Source organism: Brachyhypopomus gauderio, unplaced genomic scaffold, assembly GCF_052324685.1.
Source record: "Brachyhypopomus gauderio isolate BG-103 unplaced genomic scaffold, BGAUD_0.2 sc364, whole genome shotgun sequence".
NCBI lineage: Eukaryota > Metazoa > Chordata > Actinopteri > Gymnotiformes > Hypopomidae > Brachyhypopomus > Brachyhypopomus gauderio.
In genome coordinates this window covers 72,217-81,306 of record NW_027507185.1, presented here as the reverse complement: position 1 = coordinate 81,306, position 9,090 = coordinate 72,217, and the positions used below count along the sequence as shown (strand labels likewise).

General features: G+C 45.4%; 11 non-coding genes across 11 annotated transcripts; all 11 read left to right on the top strand.

Annotated features, from left to right (window-relative positions):
* The first annotated feature begins 400 nt into the window (after positions 1-400).
* On the top strand, positions 401-482 carry trnal-uag (transfer RNA leucine (anticodon UAG)). The gene has a single exon. It is a non-coding gene; the product is annotated as a tRNA-Leu (tRNA).
* Positions 483-1,091: 609 nt separating this feature from the next.
* On the top strand, positions 1,092-1,173 carry trnal-aag (transfer RNA leucine (anticodon AAG)). Its single transcript has one exon. It is a non-coding gene; the product is annotated as a tRNA-Leu (tRNA).
* Positions 1,174-1,781: 608 nt separating this feature from the next.
* On the top strand, positions 1,782-1,864 carry trnal-aag (transfer RNA leucine (anticodon AAG)). The gene has a single exon. It is a non-coding gene; the product is annotated as a tRNA-Leu (tRNA).
* Positions 1,865-2,474: 610 nt separating this feature from the next.
* On the top strand, positions 2,475-2,556 carry trnal-uag (transfer RNA leucine (anticodon UAG)). Its single transcript has one exon. It is a non-coding gene; the product is annotated as a tRNA-Leu (tRNA).
* A 609-nt stretch (positions 2,557-3,165) lies between these two features.
* trnal-uag (transfer RNA leucine (anticodon UAG)) lies at positions 3,166-3,247 on the top strand. The gene has a single exon. It is a non-coding gene; the product is annotated as a tRNA-Leu (tRNA).
* A 1,299-nt stretch (positions 3,248-4,546) lies between these two features.
* Positions 4,547-4,628, top strand: trnal-aag (transfer RNA leucine (anticodon AAG)). The gene has a single exon. It is a non-coding gene; the product is annotated as a tRNA-Leu (tRNA).
* A 609-nt stretch (positions 4,629-5,237) lies between these two features.
* On the top strand, positions 5,238-5,319 carry trnal-uag (transfer RNA leucine (anticodon UAG)). The gene has a single exon. It is a non-coding gene; the product is annotated as a tRNA-Leu (tRNA).
* Positions 5,320-5,926: 607 nt separating this feature from the next.
* On the top strand, positions 5,927-6,008 carry trnal-uag (transfer RNA leucine (anticodon UAG)). Its single transcript has one exon. It is a non-coding gene; the product is annotated as a tRNA-Leu (tRNA).
* A 609-nt stretch (positions 6,009-6,617) lies between these two features.
* On the top strand, positions 6,618-6,699 carry trnal-uag (transfer RNA leucine (anticodon UAG)). Its single transcript has one exon. It is a non-coding gene; the product is annotated as a tRNA-Leu (tRNA).
* A 609-nt stretch (positions 6,700-7,308) lies between these two features.
* trnal-aag (transfer RNA leucine (anticodon AAG)) lies at positions 7,309-7,390 on the top strand. The gene has a single exon. It is a non-coding gene; the product is annotated as a tRNA-Leu (tRNA).
* A 608-nt stretch (positions 7,391-7,998) lies between these two features.
* On the top strand, positions 7,999-8,080 carry trnal-aag (transfer RNA leucine (anticodon AAG)). Its single transcript has one exon. It is a non-coding gene; the product is annotated as a tRNA-Leu (tRNA).
* Positions 8,081-9,090: the final 1,010 nt, after the last annotated feature.

The following is a 9,090-nucleotide window of genomic DNA, read 5'->3' as shown; positions in this document are numbered from 1 at the left end:
TTCCTCTTCTGACAGAAGACAAATTCAGCTTCTTCTACAAGAATGTCAGCAAATACAGTCTTCCTGTGGTAGCGTGTCTGAGTGGTCTAAGGCACTGGATTTAGGCTCCAGTCTCTGAGAAGGCATGGGATCGAATGCTGCCAGCTGGTAACTTTACAATGATTCTTGCCTTTGTGTTCTCTTGAAAACCCTCTCTTCCAGTACAGATGACGGGAAACAATTTGAAAAAGACATTGGAACCCTTCTTCTTTTTCAGAGTTACATATAGCTTAGCATTTTTTACTTTGAAAGTTAGGCAAGCATTGTTCCTCACAAGTTCAGCCCCTGCTCATGTACCAAGTTGAGAATGCTGCTTTGGAGGACTCCAGACTTGAAAATTGCAAAAAAGATTTTACCAAAGGGTAGCGTGGCCGAGCGGTCTAAGGCGCTGGATTTAGGCTCCAGTCTCTGCGGAGGCGTGGGTTCGAATCCCACCGCTGCCAAGCAGTGTTTTTAAGAGATGGCAGAAGAATTCTTATACCTAATCACTCTCAACAATGGTGCCTGACCCAAGGCTGAAGAGCAGTCATTCGCATGATGGTAGCAGAGAGCCATGCCACGATGCCATTTGCAAATGCTCATACCTGGCTTTGTTCTTAGGCGACATTGAAGACCCTGCGGTGTTTTGATAACAGGCAGGAAATGATGCATCTTTCCTCTTCTGACAGAAGAAAAATTCACCTTCTTCCACAAGAATGTCAGCAAATGCAGTCTACCTGTGGTAGCGTGTCTGAGTGGTCTAAGGCACTGGATTTAGGCTCCAGTCTCTGAGAAGGCATGGGATCGAATGCTGCCAGCTGGTAACTTTACAATGATTCTTGCCTTTGTGTTCTCTTGAAAACCCTCTCTTCCAGTACAGATGACGGGAAACAATTTGAAAAAGACATTGGAACCCTTCTTCTTTTTCAGAGTTACATATAGCTTAGCATTTTTTACTTTGAAAGTTAGGCAAGCATTGTTCCTCACAAGTTCAGCCCTGCTCATGTACCAAGTTGAGAATGCTGCTTTGGAGGACTCCAGACTTGAAAATTGCAAAAAAGAGATTACCACAGGGTAGCGTGGCCGAGCGGTCTAAGGCGCTGGATTAAGGCTCCAGTCTCTGCGGAGGCGTGGGTTCGAATCCCACCGCTGCCAAGCAGTTTTTTTGGAGATGGCAGAAGAATTCTTATACCTAATCACTCTCAACAACGGTGCCTGACCCAAGGCTGAAGAGCAGTTATTCGCATGATGGTAGCAGAGAGCCATGCTACGATGCCATTTGCAAATGCTCATACCTGGCTTTGTTCTTAGGCGACATTGAAGACCCTGCAGTGTTTTGATAACAGGCAGGAAATGATGCATCTTTCCTCTTCTGACAGAAGACAAATTCAGCTTCTTCTACAAGAATGTCAGCAAATACAGTCTTCCTGTGGTAGCGTGTCTGAGTGGTCTAAGGCACTGGATTTAGGCTCCAGTCTCTGAGAAGGCATGGGATCGAATGCTGCCAGCTGGTAACTTTACAATGATTCTTGCCTTTGTGTTCTCTTGAAAACCCTCTCTTCCAGTACAGATGACGGGAAACAATTTGAAAAAGACATTGGAACCCTTCTTCTTTTTCAGAGTTACATATAGCTTAGCATTTTTTACTTTGAAAGTTAGGCAAGCATTGTTCCTCACAAGTTCAGCCCTGCTCATGTACCAAGTTGAGAATGCTGCTTTGGAGGACTCCAGACTTGAAAATTGCAAAAAAGATATTACCACAGGGTAGCGTGGGCCGAGCGGTCTAAGGCGCTGGATTAAGGCTCCAGTCTCTGCGGAGGCGTGGGTTCGAATCCCACCGCTGCCAAGCAGTGTTTTTAGGAGATGGCAGAAGAATTCTTATACCTAATCACTCTCAACAACGGTGCCTGACCCAAGGCTGAAGAGCAGTTATTCGCATGATGGTAGCAGAGAGCCATGCTACGATGCCATTTGCAAATGCTCATACCTGGCTTTGTTCTTAGGCGACATTGAAGACCCTGCAGTGTTTTGATAACAGGCAGGAAATGATGCATCTTTCCTCTTCTGACAGAAGACAAATTCAGCTTCTTCTACAAGAATGTCAGCAAATACAGTCTTCCTGTGGTAGCGTGTCCTGAGTGGTCTAAGGCACTGGATTTAGGCTCCAGTCTCTGAGAAGGCATGGGATCGAATGCTGCCAGCTGGTAACTTTACAATGATTCTTGCCTTTGTGTTCTCTTGAAAACCCTCTCTTCCAGTACAGATGACGGGAAACAATTTGAAAAAGACATTGGAACCCTTCTTCTTTTTCAGAGTTACATATAGCTTAGCATTTTTTACTTTGAAAGTTAGGCAAGCATTGTTCCTCACAAGTTCAGCCCTGCTCATGTACCAAGTTGAGAATGCTGCTTTGGAGGACTCCAGACTTGAAAATTGCAAAAAAGATATTACCAAAGGGTAGCGTGGCCGAGCGGTCTAAGGCGCTGGATTTAGGCTCCAGTCTCTGCGGAGGCGTGGGTTCGAATCCCACCGCTGCCAAGCAGTGTTTTTAAGAGATGGCAGAAGAATTCTTATACCTAATCACTCTCAACAATGGTGCCTGACCCAAGGCTGAAGAGCAGTCATTCGCATGATGGTAGCAGAGAGCCATGCCACGATGCCATTTGCAAATGCTCATACCTGGCTTTGTTCTTAGGCGACATTGAAGACCCTGCGGTGTTTTGATAACAGGCAGGAAATGATGCATCTTTCCTCTTCTGACAGAAGAAAAATTCACCTTCTTCCACAAGAATGTCAGCAAATGCAGTCTTCCTGTGGTAGCGTGTCTGAGTGGTCTAAGGCACTGGATTTAGGCTCCAGTCTCTGAGAAGGCATGGGATCGAATGCTGCCAGCTGGTAACTTTACAATGATTCTTGCCTTTGTGTTCTCTTGAAAACCCTCTCTTCCAGTACAGATGACGGGAAACAATTTGAAAAAGACATTGGAACCCTTCTTCTTTTTCAGAGTTACATATAGCTTAGCATTTTTTACTTTGAAAGTTAGGCAAGCATTGTTCCTCACAAGTTCAGCCCTGCTCATGTACCAAGTTGAGAATGCTGCTTTGGAGGACTCCAGACTTGAAAATTGCAAAAAAGATATTACCAAAGGGTAGCGTGGCCGAGCGGTCTAAGGCGCTGGATTTAGGCTCCAGTCTCTGCGGAGGCGTGGGTTCGAATCCCACCGCTGCCAAGCAGTGTTTTTAAGAGATGGCAGAAGAATTCTTATACCTAATCACTCTCAACAATGGTGCCTGACCCAAGGCTGAAGAGCAGTCATTCGCATGATGGTAGCAGAGAGCCATGCCACGATGCCATTTGCAAATGCTCATACCTGGCTTTGTTCTTAGGCGACATTGAAGACCCTGCGGTGTTTTGATAACAGGCAGGAAATGATGCATCTTTCCTCTTCTGACAGAAGAAAAATTCACCTTCTTCCACAAGAATGTCAGCAAATGCAGTCTACCTGTGGTAGCGTGTCTGAGTGGTCTAAGGCACTGGATTTAGGCTCCAGTCTCTGAGAAGGCATGGGATCGAATGCTGCCAGCTGGTAACTTTACAATGATTCTTGCCTTTGTGTTCTCTTGAAAACCCTCTCTTCCAGTACAGATGACGGGAAACAATTTGAAAAAGACATTGGAACCCTTCTTCTTTTTCAGAGTTACATATAGCTTAGCATTTTTTACTTTGAAAGTTAGGCAAGCATTGTTCCTCACAAGTTCAGCCCTGCTCATGTACCAAGTTGAGAATGCTGCTTTGGAGGACTCCAGACTTGAAAATTGCAAAAAAGAGATTACCACAGGGTAGCTTGGCCGAGCGGTCTAAGGAGCTGGATTAAGGCTCCAGTCTCTGCGGAGGTGTGGGTTCGAATCCCACCGCTGCCAAGCAGTTTTTTTGGAGATGGCAGAAGAATTCTTATACCTAATCACTCTCAACAACGGTGCCTGACCCAAGGCTGAAGAGCAGTTATTCGCATGATGGTAGCAGAGAGCCATGCTACGATGCCATTTGCAAATGCTCATACCTGGCTTTGTTCTTAGGCGACATTGAAGACCCTGCAGTGTTTTGATAACAGGCAGGAAATGATGCATCTTTCCTCTTCTGACAGAAGACAAATTCAGCTTCTTCTACAAGAATGTCAGCAAATACAGTCTTCCTGTGGTAGCGTGTCTGAGTGGTCTAAGGCACTGGATTTAGGCTCCAGTCTCTGAGAAGGCATGGGATCGAATGCTGCCAGCTGGTAACTTTACAATGATTCTTGCCTTTGTGTTCTCTTGAAAACCCTCTCTTCCAGTACAGATGACGGGAAACAATTTGAAAAAGACATTGGAACCCTTCTTCTTTTTCAGAGTTACATATAGCTTAGCATTTTTTACTTTGAAAGTTAGGCAAGCATTGTTCCTCACAAGTTCAGCCCTGCTCATGTACCAAGTTGAGAATGCTGCTTTGGAGGACTCCAGACTTGAAAATTGCAAAAAAGATATTACCACAGGGTAGCGTGGCCGAGCGGTCTAAGGCGCTGGATTAAGGCTCCAGTCTCTGCGGAGGCGTGGGTTCGAATCCCACCGCTGCCAAGCAGTGTTTTTAGGAGATGGCAGAAGAATTCTTATACCTAATCACTCTCAACAACGGTGCCTGACCCAAGGCTGAAGAGCAGTTATTCGCATGATGGTAGCAGAGAGCCATGCTACGATGCCATTTGCAAATGCTCATACCTGGCTTTGTTCTTAGGCGACATTGAAGACCCTGCAGTGTTTTGATAACAGGCAGGAAATGATGCATCTTTCCTCTTCTGACAGAAGACAAATTCAGCTTCTTCTACAAGAATGTCAGCAAATACAGTCTTCCTGTGGTAGCGTGTCTGAGTGGTCTAAGGCACTGGATTTAGGCTCCAGTCTCTGAGAAGGCATGGGATCGAATGCTGCCAGCTGGTAACTTTACAATGATTCTTGCCTTTGTGTTCTCTTGAAAACCCTCTCTTCCAGTACAGATGACGGGAAACAATTTGAAAACGACATTGGAACCCTTCTTCTTTTTCAGAGTTACATATAGCTTAGCATTTTTTACTTTGAAAGTTAGGCAAGCATTGTTCCTCACAAGTTCAGCCCTGCTCATGTACCAAGTTGAGAATGCTGCTTTGGAGGACTCCAGACTTGAAAATTGCAAAAAAGATATTACCAAAGGGTAGCGTGGCCGAGCGGTCTAAGGCGCTGGATTTAGGCTCCAGTCTCTGCGGAGGCGTGGGTTCGAATCCCACCGCTGCCAAGCAGTGTTTTTAAGAGATGGCAGAAGAATTCTTATACCTAATCACTCTCAACAATGGTGCCTGACCCAAGGCTGAAGAGCAGTCATTCGCATGATGGTAGCAGAGAGCCATGCCACGATGCCATTTGCAAATGCTCATACCTGGCTTTGTTCTTAGGCGACATTGAAGACCCTGCGGTGTTTTGATAACAGGCAGGAAATGATGCATCTTTCCTCTTCTGACAGAAGAAAAATTCACCTTCTTCCACAAGAATGTCAGCAAATGCAGTCTTCCTGTGGTAGCGTGTCTGAGTGGTCTAAGGCACTGGATTTAGGCTCCAGTCTCTGAGAAGGCATGGGATCGAATGCTGCCAGCTGGTAACTTTACAATGATTCTTGCCTTTGTGTTCTCTTGAAAACCCTCTCTTCCAGTACAGATGACGGGAAACAATTTGAAAAAGACATTGGAACCCTTCTTCTTTTTCAGTTACATATAGCTTAGCATTTTTTACTTTGAAAGTTAGGCAAGCATTGTTCCTCACAAGTTCAGCCCTGCTCATGTACCAAGTTGAGAATGCTGCTTTGGAGGACTCCAGACTTGAAAATTGCAAAAAAGATATTACCAAAGGGTAGCGTGGCCGAGCGGTCTAAGGCGCTGGATTTAGGCTCCAGTCTCTGCGGAGGCGTGGGTTCGAATCCCACCGCTGCCAAGCAGTGTTTTTAAGAGATGGCAGAAGAATTCTTATACCTAATCACTCTCAACAATGGTGCCTGACCCAAGGCTGAAGAGCAGTCATTCGCATGATGGTAGCAGAGAGCCATGCCACGATGCCATTTGCAAATGCTCATACCTGGCTTTGTTCTTAGGCGACATTGAAGACCCTGCGGTGTTTTGATAACAGGCAGGAAATGATGCATCTTTCCTCTTCTGACAGAAGAAAAATTCACCTTCTTCCACAAGAATGTCAGCAAATGCAGTCTTCCTGTGGTAGCGTGTCTGAGTGGTCTAAGGCACTGGATTTAGGCTCCAGTCTCTGAGAAGGCATGGGATCGAATGCTGCCAGCTGGTAACTTTACAATGATTCTTGCCTTTGTGTTCTCTTGAAAACCCTCTCTTCCAGTACAGATGACGGGAAACAATTTGAAAAAGACATTGGAACCCTTCTTCTTTTTCAGAGTTACATATAGCTTAGCATTTTTTACTTTGAAAGTTAGGCAAGCATTGTTCCTCACAAGTTCAGCCCTGCTCATGTACCAAGTTGAGAATGCTGCTTTGGAGGACTCCAGACTTGAAAATTGCAAAAAAGATATTACCAAAGGGTAGCGTGGCCGAGCGGTCTAAGGCGCTGGATTTAGGCTCCAGTCTCTGCGGAGGCGTGGGTTCGAATCCCACCGCTGCCAAGCAGTGTTTTTAAGAGATGGCAGAAGAATTCTTATACCTAATCACTCTCAACAATGGTGCCTGACCCAAGGCTGAAGAGCAGTCATTCGCATGATGGTAGCAGAGAGCCATGCCACGATGCCATTTGCAAATGCTCATACCTGGCTTTGTTCTTAGGCGACATTGAAGACCCTGCGGTGTTTTGATAACAGGCAGGAAATGATGCATCTTTCCTCTTCTGACAGAAGAAAAATTCACCTTCTTCCACAAGAATGTCAGCAAATGCAGTCTACCTGTGGTAGCGTGTCTGAGTGGTCTAAGGCACTGGATTTAGGCTCCAGTCTCTGAGAAGGCATGGGATCGAATGCTGCCAGCTGGTAACTTTACAATGATTCTTGCCTTTGTGTTCTCTTGAAAACCCTCTCTTCCAGTACAGATGACGGGAAACAATTTGAAAAAGACATTGGAACCCTTCTTCTTTTTCAGAGTTACATATAGCTTAGCATTTTTTACTTTGAAAGTTAGGCAAGCATTGTTCCTCACAAGTTCAGCCCTGCTCATGTACCAAGTTGAGAATGCTGCTTTGGAGGACTCCAGACTTGAAAATTGCAAAAAAGAGATTACCACAGGGTAGCTTGGCCGAGCGGTCTAAGGCGCTGGATTAAGGCTCCAGTCTCTGCGGAGGCGTGGGTTCGAATCCCACCGCTGCCAAGCAGTTTTTTTGGAGATGGCAGAAGAATTCTTATACCTAATCACTCTCAACAACGGTGCCTGACCCAAGGCTGAAGAGCAGTTATTCGCATGATGGTAGCAGAGAGCCATGCTACGATGCCATTTGCAAATGCTCATACCTGGCTTTGTTCTTAGGCGACATTGAAGACCCTGCAGTGTTTTGATAACAGGCAGGAAATGATGCATCTTTCCTCTTCTGACAGAAGACAAATTCAGCTTCTTCTACAAGAATGTCAGCAAATACAGTCTTCCTGTGGTAGCGTGTCTGAGTGGTCTAAGGCACTGGATTTAGGCTCCAGTCTCTGAGAAGGCATGGGATCGAATGCTGCCAGCTGGTAACTTTACAATGATTCTTGCCTTTGTGTTCTCTTGAAAACCCTCTCTTCCAGTACAGATGACGGGAAACAATTTGAAAAAGACATTGGAACCCTTCTTCTTTTTTAGAGTTACATATAGCTTAGCATTTTTTACTTTGAAAGTTAGGCAAGCATTGTTCCTCACAAGTTCAGCCCTGCTCATGTACCAAGTTGAGAATGCTGCTTTGGAGGACTCCAGACTTGAAAATTGCAAAAAAGATATTACCACAGGGTAGCGTGGCCGAGCGGTCTAAGGCGCTGGATTAAGGCTCCAGTCTCTGCGGAGGCGTGGGTTCGAATCCCACCGCTGCCAAGCAGTGTTTTTAGGAGATGGCAGAAGAATTCTTATACCTAATCACTCTCAACAACGGTGCCTGACCCAAGGCTGAAGAGCAGTTATTCGCATGATGGTAGCAGAGAGCCATGCTACGATGCCATTTGCAAATGCTCATACCTGGCTTTGTTCTTAGGCGACATTGAAGACCCTGCAGTGTTTTGATAACAGGCAGGAAATGATGCATCTTTCCTCTTCTGACAGAAGACAAATTCAGCTTCTTCTACAAGAATGTCAGCAAATACAGTCTTCCTGTGGTAGCGTGTCTGAGTGGTCTAAGGCACTGGATTTAGGCTCCAGTCTCTGAGAAGGCATGGGATCGAATGCTGCCAGCTGGTAACTTTACAATGATTCTTGCCTTTGTGTTCTCTTGAAAACCCTCTCTTCCAGTACAGATGACGGGAAACAATTTGAAAAAGACATTGGAACCCTTCTTCTTTTTCAGAGTTACATATAGCTTAGCATTTTTTACTTTGAAAGTTAGGCAAGCATTGTTCCTCACAAGTTCAGCCCTGCTCATGTACCAAGTTGAGAATGCTGCTTTGGAGGACTCCAGACTTGAAAATTGCAAAAAAGATATTACCAAAGGGTAGCGTGGCCGAGCGGTCTAAGGCGCTGGATTTAGGCTCCAGTCTCTGCGGAGGCATGGGTTCGCATTTATTATTCGCATGATGGTATTCGCATGATGGTAGCAGAGAGCCATGCTACGATGCCATTTGCAAATGCTCATACCTGGCTTTGTTCTTAGGCGACATTGAAGACCCTGCAGTGTTTTGATAACAGGCAGGAAATGATGCATCTTTCCTCTTCTGACAGAAGACAAATTCAGCTTCTTCTACAAGAATGTCAGCAAATACAGTCTTCCTGTGGTAGCGTGTCTGAGTGGTCTAAGGCACTGGATTTAGGCTCCAGTCTCTGAGAAGGCATGGGATCGAATGCTGCCAGCTGGTAACTTTACAATGATTCTTGCCTTTGTGTTCTCTTGAAAA